Here is a 19,783-nt window from a genome sequence, read left to right on the forward strand (position 1 = left end):
TGGGCGTCGTGGAGAGCAGCATTGAAGAAAACACAAAAATCGGTGCAGATTTGTAGGCGGCCTGATTCGAGCTAGACCATGACCAGTAGAGGGCATGATTGAGGCAGCTATCATGGGGCTTGGTTAGCCCCCCTAATGGGCCATCTCCCTCTAAGAGGTTCGGAGAAATTCCTCTTGTGTTGGTTGCTATGAGCAAAACTCTAACTATGGATTTCTAGCAGCCATAGCCAAAATTTTCAATTTGTAATCATTAACAGTGATTCTAATCACTAAAGCATATGCTTCGAAGTGTGTTCCTGGTCTGTGAGTAGCTCCAATACTCAGGGGACATCATAAGTTCACTGAGAAGCGCAACTTCAATACCAGTAATAAGTCAAGTGTCTCAATGTAATACCTAAACATCTCAATCTTGAGATGAGTGCTTCTAAGCATTGAAAAGGCATTTAATGACATCATTACTATTGCCTTATGAATATTGATGTGATTGAAATCTCCTCGTACTCTTCACCAAGTGTCGAGGTCATTAATTGACCTTGCTTAACCAAATGCTCGTATACTAAACCGCAAGGAGGGGAGGAACCTAAAGTCCAGTCAAAGTTCACCTCATTGAAACCTAGGAAAATAGTAAAACTTAAATCAAGGGTTGTTTGTAGAATAGGACCACCAAAATCTTATCTTGAGATACTACATATGTATGATTTCCAACCTTTTTCATCTTTACAATTTTAAAGTTGGTTATCAATTGTAAGGCTATCAATTTTGCTATTTGATTCATACTTGGCCACCTGTAAAGGACTAGACACTGCCATTGCTTAAAGCAAGAGGTAAGACCTTCCTATAATGGCCATGGCCTATGAAGATGCTAGGCCTCAAATTCGCAAGTTTAATGGAAAAGATTTCCATCCCTGGTAGGTCCATGTAAAATATAAAATGACAGAATGAGGTTACTGGCCCTTCATAAAAGGGACCAAAGTTATTGACCCATCCAATCCCCTTGATGTAGAAGATGATGAAAGAGCTCAGGCCATCATCATGCTTCATTTGGATGAATCTTTAATTCATCACATTGACCAACTCTCCATTGCCAAGGAGAAGTGGGATGAGCTTGAAAGGCTCTATGGTGCTAGAGGGAAAAACTCCAAGATATTTCTAAAGATTGAGTTTTTAGCTTGGAGTATAAACAGGGAGAAGATCTAAGCAAGTTTACTTCATATATTAAGGGGCTCATGGCACAGTTGGCCTCTATTCAAAGCACCCATTCATGATGAAGATGCCATTGCCATACTTCTGAAGTCTATGAAGAAGGTCTTTCCAACTCTTGTTACTACCCTTACTAATATCCCAAACCCAACCTTGGCAAGTACCATCCAGTCATGCCTGGATGAAGAGAAGAGGAACCATAATGAAGGGACTTTAGCATTTACTTCCCGTGAGCAAGTGTTAGTCCATATGACTTCTACAAAGTGCTCCTTCTATCATAAAAAGGGCATGTTGTAAGCAATTGCTGGAAGAAATATCCTGACAAAATGAAGTGTAATAAATGCAAAAAGACTTGGCATATCACTAGTAAGTGTCTCAGTGTTCCCGAAGTACCTAAGGAATTGGAGGCCAACTTTACCTCCCATCCTATCATGCTTTATCCAATGCCACTTGGCATTGAGGGGAGTGTTGAGAAGTAAGCATGGGAACTCTCCTTATATTGGAGAGGATAAGGGTAGCTAGGTGTAAATGGACTGGAGGACAAGGGAGCAAGGGGAAACCCTAACCCTAACTTCTCTAAAGGCTATATAAACAGCCTAAACTACACACTCACAGTTGAGGAGAGTGTACTAGTTGTACCTTTGAGAAACTTATTGAGCAATATCTTCTTGTACTTGAGCTCTCTCTCTCCCTCTTGTGCACACTCTCGGGCTTCAACTTTGATTTGTCATAAAAGAGCCTCCTACATTTGCTGAAGTAGCGATGGATAAAAATTGGTGCACAACTATGGATGAGGAGATAGATGCCTTAGCTGAAAATAGTACTTGGGATCTTGTGCCACTAGAAGGAAAGAAGACCATTGGTTGCAAATGGGTCTACAAAATTAAATACAAGTCAAATGGTAGTGTAGAGAGGTATAAAGCCAGGCTAGTTGCTAAAGGATATGCTCAACAGTATGGGTTAGACTATCAAGAAACATTCAGTCCTGTTGCCAAGATGGCAACCATATGAACAATGATTGCATTGGTTGTTGCTAAAGGCTGGAAATTTTAGTAGATGGACATGAAAAATGCTTTCCTCAATGGTGGCTTGGATGTTTATATGGATTAGCATGAAGGGTATATACACCCTAATTTTCAGCATTATGTATGCAAGCTAAAAAAAGCAATATGGGTTGAAGCAGGATTCGAGAGCTTGGCATGCAAAGATCAGTAGTTACTTGCAGAGTTTGGGATTTATTGTTGGCAGGGTTGATCATAGTCACATTTACGAAAAAGACAGTAGTGTTGATTATCTATGTTGATGATTTGCTAATCACTGGTGAGGATGACTTTGGAATGCAACATGCTATGCAAATGTTGAAATTTGAATTTGACATAAAAGACTTAGGTGACCTAAAGTATTTCTTGGGTATTGAGGTGATCAAGGCTTAAAATTGTTTATGGCTAACGCAAAAACACTATGCCATGGAAATGCTGAAGAAATATAGCATGGCTAAATGTAAACCATTGGATACACCTCTTGATCAGAATATCAAGTTGGACATTAGCATTGGAGCTGAAATTGATGATGTGACTATGTACAAGTAGATGATTGGAAGCTTGATCTACTTAACCATCACAAGGCCTAATTTGAGTTATGCAGTTGGGCTCATAAGTTAGTTCATGCACAAGCCCAGGAAGCCACACCTGGATAGTGTTAGACGGATTATGCGGTATGTAAAGTCCACTGTAGATCATGGGTTGTTCTATGAGAATGATAATGTCCTAAAAATCATTGGTTACACATATGTGGAATGGGCAGGATGCTCATATGATTGTAGATCTACAAGTGGTTATTCCTTTGATTTGAAAGTGGAATGATCAGCTGGAACAGCAAGAAGTAGCCAATGGTTGCATTGTCTAGCACTGAGGCAGAGTACATGGGTGTTTCATTGGTAGCATGTGAGATTGCATGGTTGCTCAAGCTTATGGCTAATTTGGACATACAGGTGGATGCTCTAGTGACCTTGTTATGCAACAATCTTAGTAGTGTACTACTAGCAACAAATCCAGTGTATCATGCTAGGACTAAACACATTGAGCTACACTACCACGTTATCAGAGAGATGGTTCTTACAGGGAAAGTAAATCTTATGCATGTGAAGACTAATGAGCAGGTTGCAAATATCTTTACCAAGTATTTGGGTAAAGATAAGTTCAGTGTTTTTTGACAGCTACTTCGTGTGCAAAGGCTATCTTGAGCTTGAGGGGGAGTGTTGAGACTTCAAGCTCGTGTGTGTGACTGACAGAGTCTTAGCTATGTCTAGCTGTATCAGCAAGTGTGGGACATTAAATAAGTCGGTGGATTAAGGCTATGTGTGAATGGGCTTACAGACCTTAGAGTGTTGTATTCACTTTTAGATATGTGGATTATGGAATAAGAGAAAAATGTGTAGTGAGTATACGACTCCTCTCAGTTGCTCCAATCCTTGTACTTCTCTCTCGGTCTCTCTCTTCTAACAGTAATGTATTGGTTGTCAACTGTCATTGTTGATAACACTATGCTAGGGTATATCGAAAATGCAGAGATTTCACATGTAGCTTAGACAACCTTCAAGAATATGTTTTCAGTAAATACAAAGACACAGAAGATTCTACTCAAGCAAGAGTTGAATACCTTGAAGAAAGGGAAGATGCCTGTAAATATGTATGTTTTGAAGGTGAGAAGCATTGCAAATAGTATTGATAAAATATATGATAATGATGATTTGGTTTCGTTTACATTGAGTGGTCTTAATAATGAGAAGGTGAGAAAATCCTTTAGTACTTTTGTGTATATACAGAAGCCATTTTTATATTTTGATGAGTTCATCTCTCTCATGATCACAGAAGAGATCAACATGCAGGGTGAATCATATGAAAGAAGTGGTGAATATGTTAAAGCATTTTACTCAAGTTTAGGAAGGGAACATGGCAGATCCTCTTAAAAAGATTGTGGTATGGATAGTGATTGTAGTAACCATCAAAATAGGTTAAAGCAATAATTTGATGACATATAGATTTTGGGAGATCATGGTAATTTTAGAGGCAAGGGGAGCTCTAGAGGAAGAGGTAGATGGCAGAATAGGTTCTAGCAATCCTGGTATTGTTTGCCCTTACTCTAGAAGAACATATCATATTGTAAACCATTATTTTGATAAGAAGGATGGCATTCATAGTAGCAAGTTGTAGCAAGGAAATTATCATATTTAAGACAAAATTATAACAAAAATGAGTGTATGTAACATATGACAAATGCTATTATAGAAAAGAGAATATGTGATGATATATGGTATATTGATTCAAGTGCATCTATCATATGACTAGCCATGTTGAATGGTTTGGAGAGATGCAAGTTTTACAGATTTGAGGTAATGTAGAGATAGATAATGATTTATGTCAACAGATTTTACTTATTAAAAAAGCTTGTTTTTCCTTACATGATAGTTAGACAAAGTGTTTCTCAGATGATTTACATATGCCATCCATCACAAAGAATTTGGTATATGTTGGTCAAATGATAGAGCAAGGATTGTAGGTTAGATTTAATGAAAAGGGTCGTTTTGTTAAATATTTTAATTATAGTACATGTTGATTGCAAAAGGAAGTAGATTTGGCCGCATCTTTTTACCTTGGATATTAGAATTCTTATTATACATGGTACTATATATATACTAGAGGCAAAGGTGTGGCTGTAGATATTGAAATATAGCACAAATATATTAGACACACAAATTTGCAAATGATAAAATTAATGTAGTCCAAAGGGTTGGTTACAAGTTTTAGAGTTGCATAATTACATAAAATTTGTAAAGCATGTTAGTTTGGGAAGCAGGCAAAGCAACCACTTTTACATGACAGAGATGTAAGTAAGAATATACTTGATATTATGCATATAGATGTTTGGGGGCCTACCTAGAATATATCTCTTGGTGGTAGTAAGTATTTTGTTACATCGTTTATTGATGATTGCTCTTGAAAACTCTGGGTATACTTCATGAAGGAAAAGAGTGAAGTGTTTGAGCACTTTCAAAATTTCAACAATGTTGAAACAGAAATAGGCTTGAATGCTTGAGGTTAGAAGAAGGGGGAGAATATCTCTCTAATGAGTGTAGTGATGTTTTGAGGTCTCATGGGATAAAGTGATAGTTTACATGTAGGTATATCCCATAACAAAATGGGATTGCAAAAGGGAAGAATAGACATACTGTTGAAGTTTCAAGGACATTGATGTGGTCGAAAAAATATACCTAAGCAATTTTGGTATGAGGCTATTCATATTACTGTTTGCATTATGAACATGTCTCCCATAGCTACAATTCATGGTATGACTCCTAATGAAGAATGTTTTACAGGCAAGAGACCCAATATATCACACTTGAAAGTGTTTGGTTGTATTGCATATGTTTATGTGCTTGATGAGTTAGGAAGAAATTAGACCCAAAGGCTGAAAAATATATTTCCATTGGATGCTCTAGTGAATTAGAAAGGGCATCATTATTATAATCCTAGTGGTGAGTTTCTAGTGAGAAGGGATGTTATTTTTTATGAGATGAACAGTTGATATGCATCTAGTGGTGATGCATTAGATGATCTTGATGATCATGATAGTCATATAGTAGATAGAAAAGTAAGAACCATAAATTCTTAGTGGACTAGAGACATCATGTAGTAGTAGATCTACAATTAGCAATCCTTGGTCAGGGAGATTAAGGAGTAGTCCCACATCTTCATGTGCATCTACAAGTGTTGTAGGTAATGACAAAGGGAAAAAAAAAGTGTTAGATGTTAGGTAATTGAGGATTTTGAGTCCACTTGTTTTAAGGAGATTGCTGGTCATGTTCATTGGGATACAATAATGGATGAGGAGATGGCTACATTAGAGGCCAACAAGAATTGGAATCTAAAACCATTTTCCACAGGCAAAAAAGCTATTGGTTGTAAGTAGTTCTATAAATAAAGCATAATGCATATGGTTCTATTAGTAGGTATAAGACTAGTCTGGTTACAAAAGGCTATACATAGATATATGGCATAAATTGTGAAGAGACATTTAATCTAGTTGCTAGGATGGCAATTGTTAGATATGTGATTGCTTTAGTAGCAACCAAAGATTGGGGTTTACAGAAAATGGATATGAAGAATGTCTTCTTGTATGGTGATTTGCAAGAAGAGGTATTTATGGAGTAGCCAACAGGTTATGAGGATTTAGAGCATCTCATATATGTGTCTAGGTTAAAGAAGGTACTCTATGAGCTTTTGAAGGAGAGTTCAACTTGGTATATGTCAACACATAGGATCAGATAGTTGATGTTTTCACAAATGCATTGGATGTAGAGAAGCTTCAAAAATTTCGAAGCTTATTTGGAGTTGCAGAGATATAGTTGAGCTTGAGGGGGAGTGTTAAGATGGCAAGTGCAATATATGCAGACATTGATGATGGACCACCTAGTTAGATGGATCTGCACATCTGCATGTAGCACATTAGTGGCCATTATGATCCTCACATGATCACTAACTTGAAGGGTGAAGTTTGAGTAGAAGCATGATCAAGTGCAAGTAAGAGAGATGTGAGCAATGGAGGATGGATCAAGAAAGCAAGAGAGAGAGAGAGAGAGAGAGAGAGAGAGAGAGAGAGAGAGAGAGAGAGAAAATATGGGAACCTCAAAAATCACAATGTGTGATCAACCTTCCCTTATTTAATACTTACTGAAAGAATAAAGAATAAAGTGACAGTGATGGGCAACCTCCATCTTCAATATACATGTGTATTATCATGGTGTGTGTGCAATAAATATAGGGTAGCAGAGACAGAGGTGCCTTTACCCCTAAAAACCTCCCACCTACTAACTTGAAGGGTGAAGCTTGAGTAGATGTAACGTACCCACCTTGATTATGCGACAAATAACATTTTAGTAGTTTCTCAGAGTTTATTTTCCAGTCGTCGCCATTCGTACTCTAACCAAAATGATCCGATTTTGTCCGGCTAGTCACCCCACTGTCGTCGTGTCAGGGGGGTTGAAGGTCTACCACCACCAGGGCTTAGAGCAGAAGAAGAGTATGGGATTCAAGGTTTGGAGAAGGGAAAAAGAATGGAGTTTGACAAGATTCGGGTTTTAGAAATGACTTAGTTGAAGAAGAAGATATCAAGCTTTTTCTGTGTATTTAGCATACATAAATGGAATGAATGTCACTATCTTGATTACATCAAATGCATTTGGAAAAATAAGCCATTACATAAAAGGATATTCTTAGATTTTTAATCCAAATGCATATACCAAATGCAAGCTCAAATGGCTTTTAACTCATGTACACGGATTACAACTCCAAGAAACTAGTATTTTGATGGTAGACTCAAGTACATTCAAGACATGGACCAATAGTACATGAAATGCATTGATGGAGCATAATTTTAAATTCAGCCCTGTTTTAAAATAGAAAATTCTAGCCCATAATCAAGCTCAAAAAGTGTACATAAACTCATGAATAAGCTCCTCTAATCATTAAAGGGTAAAGCCCTGATGTTAAGAGGTCAATTTCTTCTATTTCAATCACATGAATCACTTGTTTGTTCTTCAAAATGGATAAGAACAGTGGGCTGCCCTGTTTATGACTGGTTTTTTCAGCTCATATAAGCCCATCCACCTTCAAAATCCTCCTCATTTGCTTGCCCCAAAGTCACTCAAGTACTTGGGTACAAGTCGGGCTTCATTGGACCATGAATGAGGTAAATAAAATGAGAGAAGACAAACATAAGAGCAGGCTTAATCCTTTTCTCCCAGATTTTTCCCTTTTATAGACTGTCATACCATGCATTTTCGTCAAACCAAATAGATGGGTAAGAGGATCTCTCCCCTTCCTTGTTTGTATCTTCATCTTCAACTCTAGTTTATCTTCAGTTTGCATGCTCCAAAGCATGCACCATAGCTCCCAGTTTTCTCCAGATGCTGCAGGTTATGTAGGCTCGCATTTTGCCCCGAAAAATGCGGGCTGCATCCTGCTCAGCTCCACTTTACTTTTTGACCTGCTTAGGTCACTTACAGGTCACTTTGGTTCATTACTTCAGGTCCCCCATGAACCTAGTGGACTTTTGGCATTTTTCATGATTTCTAACCATATTTTCCACTTGAATCAATGTGATTAATCCTGCAGACTGTCAATTACTTCCAGCTGACCAAGTTGTACAACTGAAAATTGTATGCTAAATACAAAAGAACTTATGTAACTAAGTTGGTTGTTGGGTAATAATGACTGAATTATGTATGCAAATTCCTCATATAAATCCTAGTAAAGTTCTTTGTGTTCATAAGAATCCCATGATTTATATTATGAACAATAAACTCTTTGACATTCACCCCCTCCTAACCTGCACATCCTCTGGCATGTGCCATTTCACAAGATTATAGGTTTAAGGAGGGTCTTCTTCTGATATATCTTCATCTTCATCCTCTAAGTCTTTTTCTTCCTGCTTGTCTTCAAGTAGATGGCTCATATCCAAGTCATCAAGTTCATAAGTTGAAGATTCTCTTCGTTTGAAGAGCTTGATACATTTCCCGGCTCTTGGTACTTTTACCATGGTTCCATCCATTTCAGCCAAAGAGTAAGTAGCATTATTATGTACTACTTTTACTACATATGGTCCAAACCATCGCTTGGCTAACTTTCTATGAGCACTATATTGATTGTCCAGGCTGCTATCATAGACAAGTACCCAATCATTCTCTTGAATAGCTCTTGGACGGAGTCGATGATGCTTGTCAAACCTCTTCTTATTCTTTAATCTTGTTGTTTTCAGCCTTCAATGGCTATCTTGACATCTTCTGGCCTTCTTTCAAGTTGCCTTATGCGCAAAGTCAGCAATTCTTCTCTATTCATGCCTTCATCCCAAGGTAAGATACTCCATGTGACAATGGACTCTTCAATAGGCATAATAGGTGGCTGTCCATATATTAGTCCAGCCAACATATAACCTGTTACTGCACTATGGGTAGTACTTTAAGAATTGGTTTGATGATCTCTTTCGCTCTTAATTGCCTTCAGGGTTGTAGGTTGATGTAAGAGATAGCTTGATTCCCAATTGAGCAAAGAAATGGCGAGCCTCATCAGCATCCAATTCTCCTCTATCAGCAGTTACTTTGGCAACACAGCCATACCTGCAAAATACTTCTTCAAGTAAAAATCTACAAACAGCTTGAGTAAACTTTGTTGTCAAGGCTTTTCCTTCCACTTGATTTGTGAGATCTTCCCTAGCAAGTACTAGATATCTCATGTTCCAAATTCTTGTAGGCATAGTTACTAAATCAATAACCCATCTATAGTGAATGGATAAAGGAAAGATAGGCTGAAGCCCATCTCTATGCTTAACCATAGAGTACATTTGACAAACATGACAAGATTCAACAAAATGCTCAATGTCTTTATACATGTTTTGCCACCAAAATTTCTCTTTTATTTTGGCAAAAGTGCCCCATATGCCTCTATGACCAGCCAATAGGCTTTCATGAAATTCTTGCATGACCTGTCTTTGAGTCTTTTTGTCTCCTAAGACACGAACAGGCGCCCTTCCTTTCTTTTTCACATGCCTCCAAAGTTAGCCATCTTTAAGAAAAAAGCCATAAGCTTTTCTCTTGATTCTCTTGAACTCTTCATTAGTCCAATCTTCCTTCTTTGCCATAGTGCTAAAAAATTGGCCAATTTTTAGCCAATCATCTGCATAATATTCTTCTTTAAAGTGTGAACAAACCATAACAAAACATTGAGCATGTTGTCTATCAGCTGCCCACTGTCCTTCTTTGGTTGTTTCTTCCTTCCTTGCTGATGTAAAATTTGTTTTAGCAGCTGAACCTATTGTACTTGCTGTAATTATTGTTGTACCTGCATTTTTGACAGCTGAACCATTATTAGGTATAGCTGTACTTGCTGTTTTCAGATTTGAACTTGCATTTACAGTATCATTTTTAGCAAATATAGACTTTGATTCTTCCTCATCCATCATTTCTTCTTCATCCTTATATATGGCACACGAAAGCATGTCAGCAATTGGATTATCTCTTCCTGCAATATGTTTCAAATCAGGATTTAAGGATTTAATATAGGCTATCCACCTTAGCATAGCTATGTCCAGAGTGGAATAGCTGGCAATCATGCCCAAGAGTGGAAGGCAATCTGTTTCAACTATTACATGTGCGCCCATGAAGTTCTCCCGATCACATTTCAATGCAATAACTACTCCCCAAAGTTCTCTTTTAATTTGAGCATACATTCTTTGTCATTATTAAGAACCTTTGCTCCAAAGCGAATTGCATATCTGTTGCCTTCAAGGTCGTCTTGACCGACTGTCCATCCTATTACAATAGGACTTGTGTCTACTGTGAGTATAATAGACTGTCCATTAGAGTAATTAGCCCTCTTTAAGGTGGGGGCTGAAATCAACAATTTCTTTAGTTTTCGAATAGCTTGAGTATGTTCTTTTTCCCATATAAACCTTTGGCCTTTCCTTAGCAGTTGATAAAGATTTTCAGCAACATGAGCAAAATGTGGGATCTAAATAAGGTAGAAGATACATGCACCAAGAAATCTTCTCACCTCCGAAACATTTGTGCATATTTCCTGCATTTTGCTGATAGCATCAATCTTGGATGGAGAAGGCTTTCGGCCATATGTACCACACATATGCCCTACCACAAGAACTTCTTCGACTCCAAAAACAGATTTAGCACCTGAAAGAGTAAGATGGACTTCTTCTAATTTAGACAAGATTTGAGCACAATCATTAATATGATCGGAAACAAACTTGTGGTATCCAAGTTCATTGAGTTCTTCATTCTTCTCATGAACTTCACATCCTTTGATTGGTACATCATCAAGGAAAGGAAGGGTTAATTGAGGAATATAATCTCTCAATACTTTATGCATGGCATTCATCATGTGAGCTACTGAATTCCTAGCCCCTTGAGGTAGAGTACACATGCGGACTAAGCCAAGAGGCGTCTTCATTGTGGTAATGTCTCGGCTTTCCAAAGCAAGCTGAAATTGGTCATAGCCTAAATATAAATCTCCCATGAAATAAATTGCTCTATCTGCAAAAGCTTCAGCAAATTCATCAACAATTGGCCGCGAACCAACATTTCTAATAGTGACTTTATTGACAGGCTGTAAATCTTGAATGAATTGCAAAGATCCATTCTTCTTAGGCACGGTAAACCATTGGTTGGAATATGGAGCTGAAGATGGCTCTAATATTCGTATTTTTATCTTTTCATTTAGAAGCTCCAATAACTTAGGCAAATGAGCCCTTGGTATCGGAATTGGTTTAAGATTCCAAGGAACATGTGGGACCGTAAAAATCACCATTGGTGCCACAACGCTTGGATCTACACAACCAATTTCATGTGGCTGAAATGAAAAAGCTTTACCATGATTCTTTAACATCTGCATGAAGATTTGCTTTTTAGCTAGCAAGAGAAAAGAGTCTTCACCAATTTTCAGCTCTTGTAAACTTTCTACTGTAAATTGGTGACCAATATCTTTGGGATCACGAAGGCTTGGCTGTTTGGATACCCTTTCTGCTAGTCCTTCACTTTTGGGTGGTAGAGGAGTAGCCACTGGCTTGACCTTTTTATCAACTGTCTTATACTTTGTTTCTACTCTTAGCTCTTCCTTGTTCGGATGTCCAAAAGCTTCATGATCTGCAAATTCTTGAAGTATGTCATACATATCCAATGTGCATACTTGTATGGACTGATTTTCAGCTTGATTTTCAGCATGAACAGCTGCATATATTTCAGCCATTGTATCATTATAAATCAGCTTGAAATTTTTTCATCTTTAGGCAAAACATCAATTTTCTTCAGTTCTTGTTCCACATGACATAGATGCTTTCTTTCAGCCCTATTCATGGCTAAAAACTATTTATAACAGCCCACACTATTGGCATTAAAAACTTGCAAGTCAGCTTTTGGCCTTGCCCCCTTTATATGTGAAGGCAATTTTTTATAACATGATGCACTGCCATAGCCTCCACTTATAGCAGTGCTACCCGAAAACCCTTAAATTCTTGGGCATTAGGAGGAACAGGATGATCTCTCAATCGATCTCTATTCCGATGATGATTTACACATACATTCAAGAATTGGACAGCTTTGTCATTATCCTTACTTCTTATTCGAGCATATGATGAACCATCATCAAGGGCCTTTGTCTCTAAACGAGACTCAGAAATAAAAGGGTGTCCAAGAATGATAGGATAGCTGCAGGAATCTTGAACAAAGAAATGAAATTCATCTTTTACATTACCAATAGTAACTTGTACATAAGGGCATGTTGCATAAAGATCACCGGAGGAGTTATTGGCTGCTTTCATGCGCCATCCTGGGTCCACATCAATGGGCCATCCGCCATTCTCGTAGAGACTTCTTGACATGATATTAATCTCCGAGCCATGGTCTATAAGGGCAATGCATGGAGTCTCTTTTTCTCTAATCTTAACAACGGTTTCAGTGGTCGCCCTTGCCCAATGGGTACGGGAGTAGTGACTACTAGGAATAAAGTGAGCATCACTTTCTTCTTGCATGTTGTGAAGATGAGCTTCTTTCTTAAGCATGGGCTGCACTTTAGATTGAGAAGTCCCCACCATAATAGCTTCTTCAGTTTCTGCTTCATAGATGTCTTCATCTTTGGCTTCTATGGTTGCGATCAATTCTTTGATTGCCTCCAATCGAATCCCTTGAGTTTTCAACTTCTCTTCATCTTGCAAATACACATGAAGTGCTTGCAAAAAAGCATGCACAGATTCTTCAGTTTCCTCACCAACATATTGTCTTTTTCGTTTAATTACATCAATTATTACATCATGAAATCCTCGTTTTGCAATTTCGAGAATTTCACCTAATGTAAATTCAATTCTACTTCCAAGAATCCTTTCTTCTAGGATCCGCTTAAGATCCGTTGCGGTCTCTATGTTAGACTGCAACTTGTAATTGGGATGTTTGCTTTTTCTTTTTCCTTATGTCTTCTTTGCTTGAGGGGCATCTCCCATATCAAGCTCTGGCGGTGATGGATTTTTAGCAGCCTTCTGCTGGTCTGGTTTACTTCTTGTCACACGTTTAGTTGGCCTTGAAGAAGAAGGACCGGAAACATCTTCATCTCTTCTTCTCTTTTCTTCTATCATGGCTTCATGATTATTAATTTCAGCTAACCGAGCAAAAGTTGAAAATGAATCAACTGGCTCGGTCCATCCGGTTCTTCCTCGGATGCATTGACTGGCAGTAGTTAAATCATCTTTGGTTGCCTTGCCTTGCTCCATGCAATCTAAGGCCTACATCCACACTTTAGATTTTGCATTAGTTTTACATGCTTTAACAATTTCATTAGTTGGCTCAATTTGCAGCCCATAGGTTGCTGCATCAACAGCTGCATAGGCTGTTCTTGTTGCCAAATCCTCCAATCTTTTCTTCATGCCACCGTTGCCGAAATTTGGCTCAAGAGAAAGCTCGGTTTCGGTTGCATGAATTTTACCATCCTTCCAAAAGACTAATTTTTATGCTTCAGCTTCACGGAATGCACTACACTCCCTCTTATCATGCTGTAGGCTATCACATCAAATACAGCGTCTTTTGAAGCCTTCTCGTACAGGTCTTTGGGCAGTTGATCGTCTCCTTTCTTCCACTTTCACATCAAGCCTTTCCACTTTGGAATTAATCTCCGTTAGATTAAGATGGAGATCCCGTATGCTTTTAATTAGCTCATCCATGACATCCTTCTTTGGAGATGGAACAGCAGAATTTCTTGGTTGCTCGGCCATAGAGACAGGAGGTCGAGAAACAGGAACAGGCTACTTGGATTCAGTTGGTGCAGGGGTTGATCCCTATCTTAGGCGCAACCGCTCTCTTCGAGCAATCATATTAACTTCTTCAGTGACATCACTCCAAGCAGTCTTCAATCCTGTCTCAAAGTCAGGATCTTCAAGTCGATCACTTAGTTTTTCTTGAAGGAAAGGATCTACAGCCTTTAGAAATAATTCAATCTTCTGGCTTTCCATACCTTGTTGATTGTCAGAATCTAGTTGAGTAAATTTGCTTTCAAATTTGCGATGAAGAGCAGTGGCGGTTAGACCCTTATTGGGCCTTTCGACACGTTCAGTGAAAACTTTCTTTGTCATAAGGCCAAAATCTTCAAGAAAAAATTCTTCTTGAAGAGCCTTCTTGAACGCGGACCATCCCGCATCTTTTTGGAAAAGACCATGAATTCCGAAGAAGATCATCTTTTCAGTATAGAGGTGGATAAAAGAGGACACATTTTGCCCATTAAATTGCTTGAGCTCTTGCCCAACTGTTTTCAAAGCTTTAATGGCGGCGGCATCATTTCGCTCTTCTTCTTGTCTCCGTTGTTGTTGCAATTGCAACTATTGCTGAAATTGCAATTGTTGTTGTTGGCTTTCTTGCATCAGATGAACCAACTATTGCAAGGCATCTCCTCCCAAACTTGATGATTCTCCCATTGTACTTCCTTTTCCATAGCGGACCTTTCACGTCGGGTTCACCACTGTTGTCGTGTTAGGGGTTGAAGGTCTACCACCAGGGCTTAGAGCAGAAGAAGAGTATGGGATTCAAGGTTTGGAGAAGGGAAAAAGAATGGAGTTTGACAAGATTTGGGTTTTAGAAATGACTTAGTTGAAGAAGAAGATATCAAGCTTTTTCTGTGTATTTAGCATACATGAATGGAATGAATGTCACTATCTTGATTACATCAAATGCATTTGGAAAAATAAGCCATTACATAAAAGGATATTCTTAGATTTTTAATCCAAATGCATATACCAAATGCAAGCTCAAATGGCTTTTAACTCATGTACATAGACGGATTACAACTCCAAGAAACTAGTATTTTGATGGTAGACTCAAGTACATTCAAGACATGGACCAATAGTACATGAAATGCATTGATGGAGCATAATTTTAACTTCAGCCCTGTTTTAAAATAGAAAATTCTAGCCCATAATCAAGCTCAAAAAGTGTACATAAACTCATGAATAAGCTCCTCTAATCATTAAAGGGTAAAGCCCTGATGTTAAGAGGTCAATTTCTTCTATTTCAATCACATGAATCACTTGTTTGTTCTTCAAAATGGATAAGAACAGTGGGCTGCCCTGTTTATGACTGGTTTTTTCAGCTCATATAAGCCCATCCACCTTCAAAATTCTCCTCCTTTGCTTGCCCCAAAGTCACTCAAGTACTTGGGTACAAGTCGGGCTTCATTGGACCATGAATGAGGTAAATAAAATGAGAGAAGACAAACATAAGAGCAGGCTTAATCCTTTTCTCCCAGATTTTTCCCTTTTATAGACTGTCATACCATGCATTTTCGTCAAACCAAATAGACGGGTAAGAGGATCTCTCCCCTTGTTTGTATCTTCATCTTCAACTCTAGTTTATCTTCAGTTTGCATGCTCCAAAGCATGCACCATAGCTCCCAGTTTTCTCCAGATGCTGCAGGTTATGCAGGCTCGCATTTTGCGCCGAAAAATGCGGGCTGCATCCTACTTAGCTCCACTTTACTTTTTGACCTGCTTAGGTCACTTACAGGTCACTTTGGTTCATTACTTCAGGTCCCCCATGAACCTAGTGGACTTTTGGCATTTTTCATGATTTCTAACCATATTTTCCACTTGAATCAATGTGATTAATCCTGCAGACTGTCAATTACTTCCAGTTGACCAAGTTGTAGGTTCCCACAGACTTATTTTTTTGTCAATATACATGGTACAACTGAAAATTATGCATTTCATGTACTATTGATGGTAGACTCAAGTACATTCAAGACATGGACCAATAGTACATGAAATGCATTGATGGAGCATAATTTTAACTTCAGCCCTGTTTTAAAACAGAAAATTCCAGTCCATAATCAAGCTCAAAAAGTGTACATAAACTCATGAATAAGCTCCTCTAATCATTAAAGGGTAAAGCCCTGATGTTAAGAGGTCAATTTCTTCTATTTCAATCACATGAATCACTTGTTTGTTCTTCAAAATGGACAAGAACAGTGGGCTGCCCTATTTATGACTGGTTTTTTCAGCCCATATAAGCCCATACACCTTCAAAATCCTCCTCCTTTGCTTGCCCCAAAGTCACTCAAGTACTTGGGTACAAGTTGGGCTTCATTGGACCATGAATGAGGTAAATAAAATGAGAGAAGACGAACATAAGAGCAAGCTGAATCCTTTTCTCTCAGATTTTCCCCTTTTATAGACTGTCATACCATGCATTTTCATCAGACCAAATAGATGGGTAAGAGGAGCTCTCACCTTCCTTGTTTGTATCTTCATCTTCCGCTCTAGTTTATCTTCAGTTTGCATGCTCCAAAGCATGCACCATAGCTCCCAATTTTCTCTAGATGCTACAGGTTGTGCATGCCCACATTTTGCGCTGAAAAATGCGGGTTGCATCCTGCTCACCTCCACTTTACTTTTTGACCTACTTAGGTCACTTACAGGTCACTTTGGTTCATTACTTTAGGTCCCTCATGAACCTAGTGGACTTTTGGCATTTTTCATGATTTCTAACCATATTTTCCACTTGAATCAATGTGATTTATCCTGCAGATTGTCAATTACCTCCAGTTGACCAAGTTGTAGGCTCCCATAGACTTATTTTTTTATCAATATACATGGTACAACTGAAAATTATATGCTAAATACAAAAGAACTTATGTAACTAAGTTGGTTGTTGGGCAACAATGGACTGAATTATGTATGGAAATTCCTCATATAAATACTAGTAAAGTTCTTATGTGTTCATAAGAATCCCATGATTTATATTATGAACAATAAACTCTTTGACACCGTAGGAGGCGAAGCATCCTACCATTACCCACAGAGAACCAACCTGAAGGTTCCTAATTGACCTAACAGTCACCTATCAACAACTAGCTCACATTCAGAGGTGTCCTTCGAGAGGCTTCTTGTCCGGAAGGAGCGACTATCATTACCCTTGGTTCATAGAGCACAATACTTTTTTCCAATAACAGACTAAGAATTTATGAAATCCCTAGCAGTGCTCTGGCATAGCTGCCATACATTTCCCCTAAGATAATTTACAATTCGAGTTCTAAGACCAAACCCTAGGTAAGTCAGCGAATTGGCCCTTCCTAGAGTTTCTTCCTAGTGTTTGTTTCTAGGGGAACCTCTTGGCTAACTGAGACCACCCTACCATAGAATTGGATTCATCAAGAATCCATCCACGCTTCCCTCTATGGAAGTTCTTAGTTATCTAATTACCTACCACATTACGTGAAACATATAAAAATAGCTTTATTAATTAAAAAATCCTTTTATGCACATTTGTTCGTTTGTGTAATTTACTTACGAACATACAATCAGAATAAAACAAATTCATTAATTATGTTCCATAATGTGTGTTCTCCTACCTATACAGGAGAAAAATTACAATTTCATGTGTTACCTCATCAAGTGCATCTGCACATCACCAAGATCAAATCCACATATATCTAGGGTTTTTAGGTGTCCTAAGTAAAACTTAGATGATACAGGGAACCAATTAGTTCCTAGGTACGTAAAGGATTTACTAGCCAGAGCCCCCTGGCACTCTATCCACCTCCTACTTAATACGATCCCTGCTGGGAGACCTCTCGCCATCGGAGCCTTCCGCGGCGATAAAAACATCCCCTCTTGGTATGGGAATTTAGCATCTATCCTTGGGGGAGGTATAGGGCTCCTCAATTTTTATCTATTCCAATTCTTAATTCAATCATGATCTAATATAGAAAATCACAAACAAGATTGATGTCTTCAAGCAGTCATGACTTCAATCAATCATGCAACTTTCAAGTGATGATTAATCTTATAGCAATCGACCTTTGAAATTTATGCAGTGAGCTCTTCCCCTAGGGTATCTAGATTTTGGGGTCTCTAACCTCTCAGTTTAAGGTTTATAATGACATTCTTGTAACCAAGTTTCTTGGGCTTAAGTCAGTTTCTTCAACTTAGAGACATTTCCGATCTTAAAATCTTCTATCAAAGCTTCCAGATTAAACTATATCCTTGACTAATTTCTTCGGGGATCATTCTTAATAAATCCGTCTTGAAAAATTTCTCATGATATCTCTTGAGTTCTAGAATTTCGTAGTTTTCCTAACAGTTTCTAGCCTATAAGATGTTCTAATAAATTACCAAGTGAATAGTCTAAGATCACAGTATTTATTAAGAGATTTATCTTATTTCTATTGAGTTCGGATAGAAATTTTTAGAAAAACCAGTGGTATCGAAATCGGTAAAGGGTTGTTATGTGTGACTGTGACTCCATTAGTGACTCTCGTGCTCGCAACTCCAACTGTTGCTTCATTAGGGGAGTTTTGAGGTCTCAAAAATGCATTTTAGGAGATAGAAAGAGAGTGCTCTAGACCAATAGGAGCAAAGCCTCCGTAATGGGACTTCTATTTTAACAAATGCAAAAAATTATTTTATGAAAAAAATGTATAATATTACAAATTTGTATTATCAATATCTATTTTTAGCCTCTTATATTCGTGATTATGACATTCTTTGCATTAATTATATACAGTCCCGACCTCTTTTATTTAATGATATGTGTGAATTAATGATAATGATAGATTTACTCTCAATTAAAATTATTAAAAAGCTTGGCACATATTTTTATCTCTCCTTTCTTTTGTCCCTCTCGTGTTTTTCCCTCCTTTGTGGTAGTCTAGTCTTCTGTGTGTGTGTGTGTGTATGTGTATGCTATGGATACAAAAATTCGACCTTCAACAAGGTGTCCAAGCTCCCAAATCACATCCATATTAGTGTTTAACTCATTCCATAAAGATGGAAGAAAAGGTGAAGATATGAGAGCTCGTTCATCTTTGCTTGGAAGGGTAGCATCCAAGATTTCGAGCTTGGAGTAAATAAGAATAGCATAAAAGAGGTTCTAGTGCAACATGTGTTTATGCATAGAAAGCTATATTTGAAACCTGGAAGTTCAAATCTTCCAATGCATAAACCAAATTGTAAGGATTTGATTCTTAAAGTTTTTCTTTTCTTGAACTTGGTTTAAGGTTTTTCATTATAACATTTGTTCATTTGCCTTGTAGATGTCTATCCCTCTAATCTTGAGGATTGGCAATCGGTCGAGTCTATTGTTGATGTGATTGATGTGATGTATGGATTGATTGGAGAAGAGATGTACTAAGGTAGAAAGAAGATAGAGCTTGCACAGAATGGAATATTCTTCTATGACCATTCTTATATTGTCCCCATGCCGCATAGCCAATGGGGATCAATATCCCCCTTTCCTTTGCCAGATTTTTCAAGCTTTGAGTGGCCTTTACCAAGTCTAGCTATTAGTGAGGGCTATAAATGTAAAATATTTTTTGAGATACGGAGAGCCTTAAAACCTAGTATCTCAAATAAGCTAAGCAAAGCTACTTTGTTCATGCCTATTAATATATTTGTTGACTTCTTTTCTAATGCTGAGATAAGAAAATCAAAGGCTACGCTTTCAGTGAAGAGACTAATATATGATCATGTTATACAATTTTTTGATGAG

This window comes from Lygodium microphyllum, chromosome 3, assembly GCF_053477565.2.
Source record: "Lygodium microphyllum isolate KBCC chromosome 3, Lygodium_microphyllum_v1.1.10, whole genome shotgun sequence".
NCBI lineage: Eukaryota > Viridiplantae > Streptophyta > Polypodiopsida > Schizaeales > Lygodiaceae > Lygodium > Lygodium microphyllum.